The sequence below is a fragment of the Ursus americanus genome, chromosome 15 (assembly GCF_024610735.1).
Source record: "Ursus americanus isolate L20-20 chromosome 15, mUrsAme1.1.p, whole genome shotgun sequence".
NCBI classification, from domain to species: domain Eukaryota; kingdom Metazoa; phylum Chordata; class Mammalia; order Carnivora; family Ursidae; genus Ursus; species Ursus americanus.
The window spans coordinates 53,795,863-53,812,784 of record NC_142141.1 but is presented as its reverse complement, the minus strand read 5'-3'; the positions used below and the strand labels follow the sequence as shown (position 1 = coordinate 53,812,784).

Sequence of the window (16,922 nt, the reverse complement as noted above, 5' to 3'; positions counted from 1 at the left end):
CTGTATTTCCTATAAACATGTTTGTTTGATCAGGTTCTGGAAAATTTGGCCTCTGAACTTCTAGAAGTCCTACAACTAGACATTCTAGCAAGAAAGAATCTTAATTTACTTATTAATATTTTAAGGAGGAGAGGCTTTTGATATTCAGAAAATTTGGAGAATAAAAGGTCATGCCTAGGGAGAGTGGGAATGACTGCTAATGGGTCAGGCATTCTGGGGAAAGTCCTAGGGTGATGAGGGTGTTTTGGAATTAGGTCGCGGTGATAGTTGTACAACATTGTGAATATACTAAAAACCCCTGAACGGTATATATATATGTATTTTTAAAGATTTTATTTATTTATTTGACGGTGATAGAGACAGCCAGCAGGAGAGGGAACACAAGCAGGAGTGGGAGAGGAAGAAGCAGCCTCATAGCAGAGGAGCCTGACGTGGGGCTCGATCCCATAACACCAGGATCACGCCCTGAGCCGAAGGCAGACGCTTAACTGCTGTGCCACCCAGGCGCCCCTTGAACGGTATATTTTTAAAGGGTGAATTCTGTAGTATGTAAGTTATATATCAATTAAAAAAAGTCTTGGCTAAATTGGTAATACATTTCATTTTTTTAAAAGATTTTATCTATTTATTAGAGAGCATGGAAAGGCAGAGGGCAAGGAAGAAGCAGAGCCCCCTGCTGAGCAGGGAGATTGATACAGGGTTGGATCTCAGGACCCTGAGATCATGACCTGAGCTGAAGGCAGATGCTTCAACGACTGATCCACCCAGGCGCCCCCACATTTCATATTCTTAAATAGCTTCATTTATGGGATGCTTATTACTACACGCAAGCTATTTAATTTTCCTAGCCCCTTGCAAGGTAGACAGTAACATCTATTTGATATCTGCGGAAGGGAGCTCAGGCTTTTTAACTTGCTGCAGATCAGGTCTCTCTTAGGGACAACGGGAGGATGCCAAGTGCATGATGACGGTTTTTACAAAGTGGGTATCTGGGCGGACGCAGGGTTAGCCTGCTGATGGTTTCCCCTGCTCTGCTGTGCATGTCACCTTGAGCTCTTTGGCACCATTAGGGAGCTTTCTACTTCCCATTTTGGTGGGTTTTTTTGTTTTTTGTTTTTGTTTTGGTGTCAGGGAAGACAAGGAAATCACTCTTGAAAGAGAGCATTGTGGGTAAGATGTGACTGGACTTCGGTCGTGGTTTGTTGGTATATTTGGTAATTTCTTAGGAAGCTTTGGATGAACTATCACGGTGAAAGTTTTAGGGAGTTTCAGTCAAAAAGGAAAGGGCACCTTTTGCTTCCCCAAGGGTGGTGTATTTTGGGATAGCAAAGGGCCCACCTGACATGGTTCAAGCTGGTGGTACTTCAGTCTTTCTAATAAATATCCTGGGGAAGTTGAAGGGAGAGGCAGCATTCTCCTGGGCTCCTATCGAGAATGATTTTAGCATTAAAACTTGCATCCAGGGTGCTCTTGCTAGTGTGAGTTCTGTATTCGTGAACATCGGTGTCCGCTCTGCTCGCTTGCATGCACGACTGAGACATGGACTGCGTGTTAGACTCTGAGACAGAAACTATGAATTTGGGGGCACCTGGGTGGCACAGCGGTTAAGCGTCTGCCTTCGGCTCAGGGCGTGATCCTGGAGTCCTGGGATCGAGCCCCACATCAGGCTCCTCCGCTATGAGCCTGCTTCTTCCTCTCCCACTCCCCCTGCTTGTGTTCCCTCTCTCGCTGGCTGTCTCTATCTCTGTCGAATAAATAAATAAAAAAAAATCTTTAAAGAAACTATGGATTTGCATAAAATCGCATAAGGTCTGCTGCAGTGTTCATTGTGCCTGTTTTAGAGCCGAGTTGGCACTTCGGACAGAGTATTTCAGCTTCACTTAAAAGGAGATTTCTCAGAAGAATCTGTGGGGCTTTGAAATTACTTGAGGGGATGGGCCCTGAAAGAAACGAACCTCTGAAGACTTAAGAGGGCTCATTCGTTGTCAGTGTTCAAAATGTACAAAAAAAAAAAAAAAAAAAATTAGGAAATAGCCTACCCCCAAACCACTGAAGGCTTCTGTTCTTTTTTAGCATTTTGAAACCTTTCCCCCTGATTATATACATTAAAAACACATAAAGCAGGTTGGGGTTTGGTCTGCTGTGTGGCATGCCCGCAAAGGGACCAGAGGTCCGGCAGAACAAGAGCCTTCCTGCTGGGCGGTGACCTTTTTATGGTGCTTGGTCTGTCATCTCTGTTTCCCAGTTTCAAATGCCTAGCTCAGAATTACTTAGCCCTTGAAGTGGCTTTCATCTTCAAAGGACTTTATGGGCATTATTCAGTATACATGGCACTGTGTAATGAATGAGCTGTTTATCCTTTGCGCAGCGTCAACATGCCAGGTGCCATACAGCTGGAGAAGACAAAAATAATATTCTGGCCAGTGGGAGCTTATATTCTAAAGAGGCAAGATGATTAAGCAGATTTTCTTTTTTGGCCTCTTTTAAAAATGTGCCGGGGAGTAATGTAGAAATTAAAATTATAAGAGGTGATCAACTAGCTCAAGTCTATCTAATTGGAATTGCTCTCAAGGTGAAAATGAAATCTGAGATGCTCTTAAAAAGACAGCATATTAGCTCTCATTTATCAATGTACGTGGTGTTTTCCCTGTGTCACAGAAGAGGATTTGGTGAAGACTAGGGCAGAAGCCATTCTCAGTTCTCCATGACCTACACTTTTCTTTTTCTTTGCCTGGTCTAGAAAGGTGCTTTGTAACCAAGGCCACACGTGAGTCACAGACACGCATTTCTGAGTTTCAGACCCTGTCAGTCCATCGAGGCTCGCTGGGCCAGCCTCAAGGGAAGCTTCGGATGTCTTGCCCCTGTCAGCCTCTCTGGTCCCCATGGGCCCCCCATTCTGTGTCCGTGCTCTTGTACCCGTTTCTGTTTTGGGTGTTCCCTGTTCTTTTCGGCTGTCTTACCTGGCCCAACTCAAGGATCACTTCCTTTGGGGACACCGCCCTTGTCCCTCTTCTCTAGGCCTCAGTGGCTGTCAGTGTTGGCATGGCACTTTGTGTAGACTGCATTCTAGTTCAGGTGTCTTTGGGTTGTGATAATTCCTTGTGAGTGTGAGCTGCTGGGCTGTCAGAGCAGGAGGGACCCCAAATAGAGGCAGGGCAAATGCTTGTGATTTACACCTGTGGTTCTTCAACCTGGACTATATCAGAATTGCCTGGAAAGCTGGGTTTTGGTTTTTTTTTTTAAGTTTTTTATTTTTTATTTTTAGTAATCTCTACACCTGGCACGGGACTTGAACTCACAACCCTAAGATTAAGAGTCGACTGCTCTTCCTACTGAATGAGCTAGGTACCCCACCTGAAAAGTTTTTTAAAATTACAGAATCCCTGAATCCCTGATTTAGTAGTTCTAGAATAGAGCCCTGGAATCTGTACTTTGAAAAAGTCCTACTGGCAGTTCAGGTGCACAGCCTCGATAGGAACCACTGAGTTATGCCAAGGTTGATGTATTGGTTGTGGTTTATTGGGCCATGGCCAATTCTGTAGCAGGTATGATCTGTGCAGTTTGCAGAATCATCTTATTTACGTATCTGGAGGTAACAGAGAAAGTGAGTGTAGCCCATTTATGACAGGGACATCCTTCCTGAAGAAGATCCTGGTTCATTGAGGAGCTTGCCAACCAGTCTGCCTTTTGCTGTGTGAACAGACTAAAGGCACAATTAGCCCTCCAAACTTGAATTTGAAGTTACTGTGTTGCCATAGAGATGTTGTGTAGTGTTGAAGGAGATTAGAGAAATCACATCGTAAATTATCAGAACAGATGGCTTGTAATCTAACACTCTTCTAGCCCATATTCTTTGTACTGACACTTGAGAACATTTAAAAATATCAGTTCTTACTTTGTTCTTTCACCTGTAAAAATGGCAGACTTCATACCAAGATTTAAAATGGGTGTGATATATGTCACACACATAGTACACAATGGCAGTGATGGAAGGTGGGGAGAATATTTAAAGCATTGTGGGAGTGGCCTCTCTACCTTTGCTTCAGAACCCATGTGTAATTTGCTATGTTTCTCAGTTCCAGTTACATATTTCATACTCTCGCTTATTATTTTGAGATTCCCAGTCAGGGATACTTTTCATTTCCTGGCTTGATGGTAATCGAGTTGTGGTCTCAGAGCTTTGCTCACAAAGGAATATTACAAGATCATGTAGATTCAGACAATATACTCACTTCCAAGGTGTTTTAGATGTGATCACATAAAGAGTATTTTCTGTAAGACGTTTATTTGAAATTTTTTTCTCTTTTCCAGTTTTAGTCTGGGCTGATATGCAGCTCCTAGATTGTATCCCTCATTAAGGACAATTACTTTCTTGTCTCTTGGGGAAACTGCAGCTTGACTGGCATTCGGCATCTCTCTCTCTCTCTCTCTCTCTCTCTCTCTCTCACACACACACACACACACACAGTTGCTTACCATTTACATTGTATAAATGACCAGGGTGGATATATACCTGACCTACTTCAAATTAACAGAATGATAATCCTATTAGGGTAGCTTAACGATTCAGTAAAACATCATTTTTTAAGTTCTTGTAGTTACACATATGTTAACATAATTTTTAGATTTCTTTATTCTCACATTCTTAAAGTATTCGGGAATCTTAACAGGCTGCCCCTACATACATTTTCATGAGTCTCATTTTTCATGTGCCATACATTAATAGTAACTTGCAAAGGAAATTAACAAGTAAGTTTTGCAGCTTCCAGACAATTCCTGACTTGCTTGTATGTAAATGTGTGTTTTAAACTGAGTCCAGACATTAACAGTACAGGGCACTTCTTTTTGAATTTTTCTCTGAGTGCTTTTTCACCAGCCTGTGCTCCTTTATTGATGGCAGTTTCTGATGCCACCCAGCAGTGGGACACGTAGGTCCCTTGTGAACCTGCCTCCACTGGATGTAGCCATTCCTTCTTTAGGATGAATCATTCGGATGACTTAAGTCCTTTGACCACCTCCACGTCAGTGCTAAAAAAACCCCAAACAACAAAAAAAACACTGCTTGGTAATTATATCAAAAACATCAGAAAAACCATCTTATCAGAGGACTTGGAGCCATTACAGGAGTAAGGAAAAAAATGTGGGATGAGGCCTGACTTTCTTTGATAACCATAGCACACCATTCAGCAAGGTTGGCTCGACCTCCTGGGAACTCTTCTGCCACACAGTCTGTTGGCACTGGCTTGAGTGAATCGGGATGAAATTACCCAATTATCAAAATGTGTGGCTTCAGGGGAGGTTATGAGGCTCTGTGAAACCACCTGCTGTGGTGTTGAGCTGAGACTGACCGTAGAATCTGCCAAGGACATGATTTGGCTCAAGGGCAGAAAGGCTCCTGGTGTCAAAGCTCAGGGTCTTGTTTTCCTGAGATTGCTTCGGAAGGTTTGGACCATGACCTCCCAGCCGACTGGATTTGTAGAGTCCATGGGTAGCTTTCCATGAACCTATTTCTCACTGGTAGGGAAGTCAACTGTTTGTCTTTGGTCAGAGTTGGAGTGACTCCTGTTTTGTCTCTCTCAGCTAACCCGCTTGTGTTGGTGTGATTGTCTTTTTCCTCTTAATCATCTTCTAAAATTATTACCTTGTCGGTTGCCTCTGCAGGAGGCATTTCCTCATTGGAGTGTCTGCATAGTTAAACCAAATTCAGCTTTTCACACGTAGGCCCAGGCTCTAAAGTGTCTCTGTCATTTTGCTCATTGACTTGCTTATTAAATGCACTAAGGGCATGTGAGGCCCCGAAACCATGGGCAGCAGAAGAGATTGGCCTTTTTCAGTTGGTCCTTGGGTGTGCATTGTTTGGGGAGTGAGCCATCTGTCAGTAAAGGAAGGACACCCTCAAGAAAAACAAATGAATGAAAGCAGTGCCCCTTAAACTTCCCGGGAGCTATATTTTTATTTTATTCTTCCTGTTGACCATCCATCTTTCTTTCCGAGGCTCTGTGTCTCTATGTGCCCTTCACAGGGACTTTCCTCTGTCTAGGAGTGACTCACCCAGAGGTCATTCTTCAGCCTCAGCCCTTCCCAAACACAGCCCCACCTGCCCAGAAGTGAGCTTTTCAAAAAGGCCCCTGGACCCTATAAATAGCTGTCAAATGCCTTCATTCAGATTGTGTGAACTCTCACCACGAGTCTCTGGTTTTCAAGCTTCCAAAGCTGGTAAAGTTAGCTAGAATGGATGGTTGGTGACTGATTCCAGACTTGTTAAATGGACAAATGCCTTTCTTTACTAAGTGGGCTCCTTATTTTTCTCTTTTTAATCCCTCTTTTTCTCATTTCTTCCTTTTATCTTGCGTTCCTCTCGTTTTTCTTCTTTGACCACTTAAGAGTGAGCAGTGCCCCTCATGGCCATTGCTAGAGTGGAGGCTGGAGGCAGTCAGAGGGAAGAGTTTGATTTCTAGGGCAGGGATGCTCCCCGTGGAGAGTCTGGGTTATGCACTCGCACCTAAATACAGTCTTAAACGGGGAGGGAAGTGCTGCCCTGGGGCCCCCCCTTTCCTCCTTTGCCTTGAGGCACAAGGTCCCATCCTGTCTCCTCCTGTGCCACAGTTTCATCTAATGGAAAATTTGCATTTTATGGTGATTCTAATAAACTTGGTTTAGCAGATAAACCCGATGGTTCTTATTTTGGGGGTAATTTAATCCCTTTCACTAAACTGTGGTGTATTATTCCTCATAATTCCATTGACTCACAGTGGCCCTAGCATCATATAATTTCCCCTTGAGATTTTATTTCTAAGCTGTAATTTACATCGAGGCTGAATCTTATTCATATGTGTATCCCCAGTGCCCAGCACACAGTTGGTGCTTACTAGATGTTTACCGAATGAATGAAAAAGTGAATGTTGCACCCCCATATCCAATGGCAGGAGGCTGCTGTGAAGTGGTAACTATTAAGTCAGCAAACACGGGCGAGAGGCCCAGACGTTCTTAGGGTATAACATCCTCTCCAGTAGCAAATTGTGGGAGAAGAGGAGGAAGCGAGCCCACGCGTTCCTGCCGTTGGGATGTGCCTGTGTGCTGGCAGGGTGCGGGCACAGGCCGCGGTGCAGGAGGCTGTGTTCGTGCTGCTGCTCTCCGTCTGCCTACCGCTGTTTACCAAGAATGATTAACCAAACCTCAGGACCCCGGCTTCTTGCTCGGGGACTTGTCCTCCTGTGGAATCCCTGACTCCAGACTGACTGCTCCCTGCGGAGCCTGATCAGTATCTGCTGAATGATTACTGGGCTTGACCAGTCACAGTGGAGGGTGAAGGGGCATCTTTTATCTGGCTTCCTTTGAGATTTAAGATCTAGTCGCCTCTGAGTGTTTTTCTTTTCCAGGAGTTGATTTCTCATTGAGTACATTGTGGAAAGGTCACGTTGGGGAAGGTGCATGGGCAAGATTTTCTCTTGGGAATGTTTTTATAGGAGAGCTTTCCATAAACCTGTTACAAGTGTTTCAAGCCCTTCTTGGTCTTGCCTTTTCCATACTTCACTTCCATTTCTGGGAGCCCCCCCCCCCCCATCCTCTTTTAAGGCTTTATTTACATGAATGTGAAAGCAGGCCACAGGGCCTTTTAAAATTATACACATCATATGAGGCCAACCCAGTTTTTCTTAAATAGGTCAACATGTTTCTACAAAGTAAGGGATTCAGAAATACTCTACCCTTTAAAGAAAAAGGTATTTTAGGGAAAGATGACGAGTGTTCAAAAGCTTAGCTGTTGGCCAGGGCCTGAGAGTCCTAGCGCCAGAGAATACTGATTTCAGGGACCTGCCTTGGATGAACTGCCAGGTGCCACAGACATTATTGAGCTTGAGGCTGCTTGGGGGCCAGATGTAGTGTGAGGCCTGGGTGCGCGTGAGAGAGAAAGCCAGGTGCAGACCTGTAAGGCGCTCCTGGTCCTCGAGAAGCAGCTTGATGCTGAGTATGTGCTGTGAGGAGCCATTGGCAGCAGCCTTCTGCCCAAGGAGGGTAACGCAGACAGGTGTTTTGTTTTGTTTTGTTTTTTCAGATAAGTACTCTTGCTTTACTTAATTTACTAAACATTCATTTCTTGCTTATAGAGAATGAGTTACATCTCTCCCATAAGTTCTTTTTTCGACGATTGTGCTTTTTGCCTACGTATCAGAATCAACTGATAAATGTGTGATCCTGGGAAGCCATAGCAAATCAGGAAAGGAAAAACTATGGAGGTATTTGCAAGGTGGTTCTTCACGTTTATCTGAGAGTAGATACCCTTCGATAATGGTGATAATGTCTGGCATGATCCTTGGAGAAGTTTCTAGGACTCTCTCAGGTTTGTAAAATTGAAAAGAACCCTGAATAGCTGTGGAAACTGGCTGTGTTCACAGGTGTAAACATTCACAGCATCACAGCCAAGCATGCCATCCGGAGTCAGTGAAATGCTTTATCACTGATTTCATGGGCTTTTATTATCATTCATGAAGAGTGCCATGTGTTTAATTCATGACCAGGTCTTCTGTACTGTTAACTTAGCCTAATGCAAGACATACGCCTTAAGTTTACTCTGAAGTCCCCCTAATAGGGAAGTCGTCCCACATAGGTGAATAAGTAGAGACTCTCCACAAATACATTATTCATCATATTTTTAAAATAGGAGACTCTCCGATGAATCTGATTTGGCAACAGAATGTGGCTTATGCAGCTTGGTATGAGTCTGTTCATTTTCCCTTGTAGTTGATTTTGGAGAGGGTTAATCCAATGTATTGTTTCCCCATAGTAGAAAAACTTGCTTTTGTGTTCTTTTGGGGACTGTCCTCTAGTGCTAGAGGTGCTTGTGTGTGCATATTGTCTCCTCCTTCAGATTTGGAATGCTGCCCTTTGAACCAGCCTCCAGTTTGTTTGATTTATTGGGCTTTTTGGACTTGGTGGTGGGTGCTGGGGCTTGTGAGTTTGTGCTACTGTTTGCCGTAGACATATTTAAGTTTACGTTCCTCCATTTCCGTCTTTTTCATTTTAATTACTGATCTACCCTTAAGCCTGATTTTTGGAATAACCTGTGTTAAATGCAAATTTATTGTTGGAAGTGTCACTGGAAAATCTGAGTCTGTCTGGCGTTCTCTCCTGGGTCAGGCCGTGGCCTCCCCTCCCCAGTGGGATGGAAAGCCTTGGAGCAGGGAGGCCTTGCAAACTTTACCATCCAGATCTGACAGCCAGTGCAGAGGTCACTATGTGACCTCTGCCGTCAGTCGTCCTCAGAGCCGCTACTTAGAGGGTGAGACTTTTGACTCCTACTGTTTGATTTTTACTTTTTAATTAGGTTATTTGAGGTGAACGCATGGATTAAGTTTCTTGTTCTTTGTGTAGGACAGAATTAAAGGGAAATTTAAGACATCCTGGGCTGCTTTTGTTCATCACCTCTGTTACATTGTTAATGGGGATTAAGACTGCCTTTTTTCATTCTTTTTTCTCTAATAGTTGGGAAAGTCCCCATTTTTATTTTTACATCATGTTCTTCCCTCACAGAGTTTTATTTGACAGTACAACAGTAATATTTTAAATAAAGTGTTCCCACATTTCCATATTCTTTACTTTTGTAGGACGATGTCATTTTTGATGATCACTAATTGGTATGTCTGAATATCTCCCTTTTGATTATAGGTATTAATTGTGACTAAAATGAGAGATTTTGTTTCAAAGGTGGAAGTTTTGGGTTACTGCTCTGGCTTTACCACTAACTCCCAGGAAATAACCTGCCTTGTTTCAGTTTATACATTGGCTTCTGTTGTGGGTAATTATCAAGTCTGTGATGTTCTTTGTTTTATTCGACTGGAGTGCTTGAGTTAGTATCATAAAATGGGTATCAGTGAAATACATTGTAACTTGTTTGTGTTTATTCTGTGTGAAGTGGTGGTAATAAAATTGTTATCTAAACTTCTTAATTATGATTTTTCATATTGAATTCACAGTGAGTTCTTAAAAAAAGGATTGCCCATCAGGAGATTCAAGTCTACTTTTGGAAAATTGAAAGTGAGAAATACTTAATGGTATTATAGGATTAGCTTGGAAATATCTTTAAGTTGATAGTGCTTGGATCATACAATTGTGTTATCAGCAGCTGTCGAGTGATTTGGTAATTAGACAAAGCATTTTAGAAAGGGCTTATTATTAAAACAAATGGTAGCCAGTTTTTATAGGCAAAGGAAAAACAGTTGAGAAAAGCAGGATTCTAGGTGATTAAATGGGAAGCAGATGACGTTGGGAAGAGGGAGAGGAGAAGGAGGTAGGAGGATGGGAAATCAGGCCACGTGTTAGGGACTTAAGGAAATGTTTTATAGAACTCATTTACACTCCTGGCTGCGTTTTCTGTATTTTACCCAAATCAGAGAGTCCTGTTGTTGTAACATGCTTGGAAGTTTGTTTTAAGTTTCATATGAGACATATATAAGGGAGGTGAGAATAGAAAAATTCTTTGTGATAGCTTTATGATGTATATACTATTTATTTTTTAAAATTACAGAACTGCATTCAGTGCAGAGAGGGTAGTACTAGTTTGTATATACTGTGGTTAGAAAGTTTTGGTTTTATTTAAAAATTTGAGATGTGCTTTTGGTAATCTTTATCTGGTTACTAAATCCTATCTTTACCTTAATCATTGTTCAATACAGTCTTTAATGTTTGCTTGTTCATTCATGCATCAGACATTTATCGAGCCCCTACGTGCAGTCACTAAAAGTAAAACTTTCCTTGAAGTTGATTTGAAGTTCTTGAAAGAGAATATTATATATGTAGAAATACATTTTGTCACTTTCCAACCATTTGTGTTAAAAAAACTAAAAATTTAAATACCTTTCTATTTCTGCTTGACGTAAATTTCAGCATTTGATGAAATGAATGTGGAATATTAGTAGTTTATGGTAATGAGGAATTCTTGGAACTTGACCCTATTTCAGCATTCCAGTTCTTTTTTTTTTTTTTTAAAGATTTTATTTATTTATTTGACAGAGATAGAGACAGCCAGCGAGAGAGGGAACACAAGCAGGGAGAGTGGGAGAGGAAGAAGCAGGCTCCTAGCAGAGGAGCCTGATGTGGGGCTCGATCCCATAACGCCGGGATCACGCCCTGAGCCGAAGCCAAACGCTCAACCGCTGTGCCACCCAGGTGCCCAGCATTCCAGTTCTTAAATTGTATCAAGCATTAATCTAAAATCAAAATCATGGAGATATTTTGGGGAGGGATTGGAAATTCTTACAATCTAGAGTATTAAAGATACAAAGACTGTCCAGAGCCAACCAAGCCTGATTTGCTGAAGAAAATAAGTAAATGAAACATCTGGTTTGTTACTGCTTCAGTTTGTATGACCACAAAGAAAGAACTGACTTATGTTCAGCAAAAACTGTACACACAGCAAATTATACCCTTCTAAATGAAACAAAATATTTTATAATAGTTTGCCAAAAATATAGTGCCATTATAAGAAAAGGCCGTTGGCTAAGTCTCTCATTGGTCACTGTAAGTAATCATACTTTTGACTAAAACTATTGGAATGCCAATCTAAAGTTTTCAGTATTTGAAAGACAAAGATTGCACCATTTAAGGTAATACTGGCTAGCTAGACTTTGTAACATTTGAATGTAGACCATAAACCAAGAAGCCTGAGGTCAAAATTAGACAGTCTAAATTATTTGGGATAACAGAAGACAGAGGCAGGGTTTAGCCAGTAGCTGTTCTTAAGTCTGTCTTATCACTTGGAAGAGGACAGATAGAAACCATCCACAGAGGTACAGATAGGTTGCTCCAGAATATTTTTTTTTTAAAGATTTTATTTATTTAAGTAATCTTTACACTCAACATGGGGATGGAACTCACAACCCTGAGATGAAGAGTCACATGCCCTATTGATTGAGCCAGTCAGGCACCCCATGCACCAGAATAATTTTTTTTAAAATTTATTTATTTTTAGAGAGAGGGAGCATGAGCGGGAGGGGCAGAGGGAGAGAGAGAGGGAGAGAGAATCCCAGGCTGACAGCATGCTGAGTGTGGAGCCTGATGTGGGGCTCGATCTCACGACCCTGAGATCACGACCTGAGCTGAAACCAAGAGTCGGATGCTTGGCTGAGTGCGCCACCCAGAATAATTTTTTAGTAGACCCTCAGTGTATCTAAAACCTGACAAGATGTAAGGACTAGTTTATTGCTGTTCCTGGATATTCCTTGGTCTGAGACTTCTTCCCTCCTCTTAAGATTAGAAAAACAGGAAAGAAATTAGCTTGTTGCTAATTAAAAGGGAAAGCACTGAACATCAAAGCACAGGGGTTTGGTTTGGTTTTGTTTTCCAGTGTAAATGAGAAGTGTCTGTCTGTGTGACTCTTGCCCTCCTCTAGTGGTCAGCATAAATACAAAGCCACACGCTCTCTGTACATCTTGGCTGTCTTCTGAAAATACAGTATAATGCTGCCAAAAGAACCAGCAGCGAGCACCAGCAGCTACAGCGAAGCTTAGGTAAGGCCACTGCAGGAAAGTGGGACAAAGAAGGATGTCTGCTGCCCACCCACCCAACTTCGCCCTCACTTTCATTGTGCAAGAAGGAGGTGGACTAGCCTCTCTAAGCAGCTGGTCAGCTCTGGTCAGGGGCACACACAGGGCTGCCCCCTGAGCCCTTGCCCGAGAGAAGATTCTCCTGTGGACTGTAGGGTCCCCTGGTTAAGAACCTGTTTGTGGGTGACGTTCTTAAGACATTCCCTCCAAAGGTGGAGATCAGAAAGCCAAATAAGTAACAGTGTCTGGAGTAAGAGTAGTCTGGATACCTATGAACTTGGATGGGAAAAAAATTAATTCCATCTCTATTTTCACAGCTAACTAAATACAGTATATTTCCTTCAATTATGACTGTAATGCGGTAGTTTGAGCAGTTTCTGTGCTATGTCTCCAATGGATATCACAGATGTTTTCAAATTCTGTTCTAGTTACTGCGAATCTCTCAAAGTATTGTTCACGCTCATCACGTCTTCAAAATTAACAGTAGTTACTAGACTGCTAGGTCTCTACTTAATGTGAAGAAACAATACTTTAAAATCTTTGGTAACTTTATAAAAAATGGATTTTCTGTGTACATTTCTATTTTTATGCATTCTAAAACGATATTCTGAGAAGAGGTCCAATAAGTTTCACTAACTGCCACTAGTTAGAAATACAGTACTCCTAAAAAATTGCTAGCTGGAATTGAGACTACAGTGTTCTTCTGATGGCTGTCAGGATTCAGATGTTTTCTAGAAAGAGTTTTCCAATTTCCTTCCAATTTTCCCGACTCTTAGCAGTCCTTTCTCCCTTTTCACAATTCTAGTTCCTTTGATCTTTTAAAGTCTCGTGATGGATTCCATTTCTTGTTTGTCCTTTGCATAAATTGCATATTCTTTGGAGCTGAGGATTCTAGAAAATTACAGTATTTCTCTTTCAATATTTTAATTTATTTTAGTATGCTCCAAGTCCACATGGGGCTTGAACTCAGCACCCTGTGAGATCAAGAGCCGCACGCTCCACTGACTGAACCAGCCAGGTGCCCTACATTATTAAAGTTTAGAGATATACCACGATAAAACTAGATCTTGGAACGTAACCTCAAGGTATCGGAGCAAGATGTGTGTCTCAAGATTAGGTATGATGATGAGAGTTTACATAACTGTGCCAGGGCATTTTAAATAAAACTAATTTTGTCACATTGAAGATTACATGAATGTTTTGGAAACTCCCCCATAATGATAATGTAGCCTGTCTCTTACATAGTGTGCTGTCAGTCCATTTAGCATGAGGTTAGCTTAATTTATGAGAGTCACAATTATATAAAGGATGCTTAGACCACTGTGTGCTGGGTTGGGGGAGACAAAGCTCATGAAAGAGAAGTTCACAAAATGTCATGTTATAGTGAAAGTATCTCTCTTTGCATCAGAAATACTGATTGTGAGGAATATCTGGAGGTTAATGCATTTTGGGATAATAAATACCACGCATAGTTCTTATTTAGAAATAAAACTCGTTAGGGGGCACCTGGGTGGCTCAGTCAGTTAAACATCTGCCTTTGGCTCAGGTCATGATCCCAGGGTGCTGGGATCGAGCCCTGAGTTGGGCTCCCTGCTCAGCGGGGTGCCTGCTTCTCCCTCTCCCTCTGCTTGCTGCTCCACCTGTGTGTGCTCTTTACCTCTCTCTGTTAAATAAATTAAAAAAAAAAATCTTTGAAATACAACTCGTTATAAAATAGGGACTAAAAATTCCCATTCATGCTTTTAAAGATGGTTTTGACATTTAGGGATATTGAACCTTTCAAAAATAACATTTTTACTTGATGCTGAATAAGCAGCGATAGCCAAAACGTTTAATTTTTCTTTATCTTTCTTTTTAAAAAAGATTTTATTTATTTATTTGACAGAAGGAGAGACAGCCAGCGAGAGAGGGAACACAAGCAGGGGGAGTGGGAGAGGAAGAAGCAGGCTCCCAGTGGAGCAGGGAGCCCAATGTGGGGCTTGATCCCAGGACCCTGGGATCACACTCTGAGCCAAAGGCAGACGCTTAAGGACTGAGCCACCCAGGCGCCCCTCTTTATCTTTTTTTAAAGATTTTATTTATTTATTTGACAGAGAGAGAGGGAGCACCCATACCCCTCCTCCCTCCACAGCCCTCCCTCCCTCCCTCTCTCTCTCTCTCAAAAAAAAAATGTATAGTCATTTGAAATTTGGGTTTTAAGTCTCATCTTTATGGGTATTGGACATTTTGTGCACATATTTACAGGGTTGATATTAGATATATTCATTTTATAAATGTGCTGGTTTTCTGAAACAATGACCATTAAATTTAGTTTTCACTAGGGGTGCCTGGCTGGCTCAGTCAATGGAGGATAGGACTCTTGATCTTGGGGTTGTGAGTTTGAGCCCCATGTTGGGTACAGAGATTAGTTAAAAATAAAATCTTTAAAAAAAAAATTAGTTTTCACAAGAGTGTTTGGATAGGTACAAACAGCCCATTCATGATACTTTGTTTCTGTATACCACTTTCTGTCCCATGGGCTGTGCCTTGAGGTTTGAGAGACCTGGGAGGCAGATGATTTATTCTGAAACTCATTTGCATGTTGAAAACAACCTTTCATAAATAAATTGCCATGTTTGCATTTTGTTTCCAGTGGCTTATATTTCACAAGTTCAAAGGTCTCAAAGTTTAAAGGTCACATTTTAATTTTTTTTTTGGTAAATGTCATTTTATTTTTTAGTTGAAGTAGACATACAATGTTATATTAGTTTTAGATGTGTGATATATTGACTTAACAATTTTGTACATTACTCAGTGCTTACCATGGAAAGAGTAGTCACTACATTTTATTTTTTTTATAATAACTGGAATATGAGTGGGTACCTTTTAAAAAATATTTTTGTTATGAAAAACATAGATCTTTTTAATGCCATGCATTTCTGGTATTTGTGTGAATTTCGTGTTAATTCTTGGTATTTGACTGCCATGAAATATGCAGACACTAGCATTGCACCTTCCTTGATGGAGCTCCTGCCTAGAACCTGGAGATTTGAACAGCCTAGGATTCTGACATTTTTAAGCATGCTGCTTCTGGTTTACTAGCAAATGGAAAATTAAAAAGTAAACGTGGAAATACAGCTAATGGAACAGGAGAGGAAGAGACAGGAAGAAAGAAGGAAGAGAAGGTTAATACTGCGGGACTAACTGGCTTCCCTGCTTGGCTGGGACACAGGACCCCCTGGAGAGCAGAATTGCTCCTGTCTCTGCTGAGAGCCTCCCCTGAATCTCAGTGTTGCTGGAGTTGGGCACGTAGGAGTTTTTCTTCCTCTTGATCGCGCTTTATTACCTCTGAGTGTTTTGGCGGCATGGAGGACGAGCTGCTTTGCATCTATGTAAATGGAAGACTTTCCCTGGAATTTCCACAGGCCCCTTACTGCCGATTAAACACAAAAACCAAAATCAGGGGCGCCTGGGTAGCGCAGTCGTTAAAGCGTCTGCCTTCGGCTCAGGGCGTGATCCTGGCGTTCCGGGATCGAGTCCCACATCAGGCTCCTCCGCTAGGAGCCTGCTTCTTCCTCTCCCACTCCCCCTGCTGTGTTCCCTCTCTCACTGGATGTCTCTCTGTCACATAAATAAATAAAATCTTAAAAAAAAAAAAAAAAAAAAAAAAAACCAAAATCAGCCCAGGCTGTACCGTGGCTTGGCTCTGTTTCTAACCCACTGCAAGGATTTTATCAGTGTTGTCTTCTTTTTCCATTTTATTTATTTACCTTTTAATATCATAGGTTACTACTTACTGTGTGGGGCTTGTTTTTATTTTTGTTTTTACAAATACTCCTCTTCTACCCAGTGGTTTTCCTCGAACATGAAGTAATTCTTCATTTCCCTATATCTTTTAACTGTTGTTCCCTGAAACTACCTCTTTTAGGGCAGAGATTTCATTTGGCCCTTATTGCTCTCTATTTGCCAAGCAGGAGCAGCGAGTTGTATGTGTGGTGCTAAGAGCACACAGCAAAGGCCTTCTCGTGCTACCAGAGGTCAAAGAGGCGGGGTCATTATAGGTGATACTTGTGGGCACAGCAATGTCGCCACTTAGAAGGGTAGCAAAATGAATAATTTTCAAGTTGGCTGATGCAGGTATTGCTAAGATTGAACTTCAGAAACCCTAGGGTTATCACCTTGTGCTCTGTGGCGTGGTTCAAATCCCACCGCCCTGCTTGATGTTTAAAAGGGGACAGGTGTGGCCTGCAAATGTTGATGTTTTCTTAGCTTAACTTTTTTTTGTTGGTAGGCTGACCTTATGGTCTAAGCAGAGATGCTTCTGAGAGTGTTGCTGATAATTCTTCTGGAACAAAAGCTGTGAACTGGAGCCGTGGCTGTAGAAACAGAAGATACTGTCACTCA

General features: G+C 41.8%; 1 protein-coding gene and 1 long non-coding RNA gene across 2 annotated transcripts in view; both read left to right on the top strand.

Moving 5' to 3' along the window:
- TRIO (trio Rho guanine nucleotide exchange factor) overlaps positions 1-16,922 on the top strand; it is a 348,230-nt gene that overhangs the window by 14,555 nt on the left and 316,753 nt on the right.
- Positions 1-16,922, top strand: part of LOC148108880 (uncharacterized) — a 48,127-nt gene that overhangs the window by 13,378 nt on the left and 17,827 nt on the right. Inside the window, exon 1 of the long non-coding RNA XR_015726887.1 lies at positions 1-16,922. This exon is cut by the window's left edge and continues 13,378 nt beyond it. This is a non-coding gene — a long non-coding RNA (uncharacterized LOC148108880).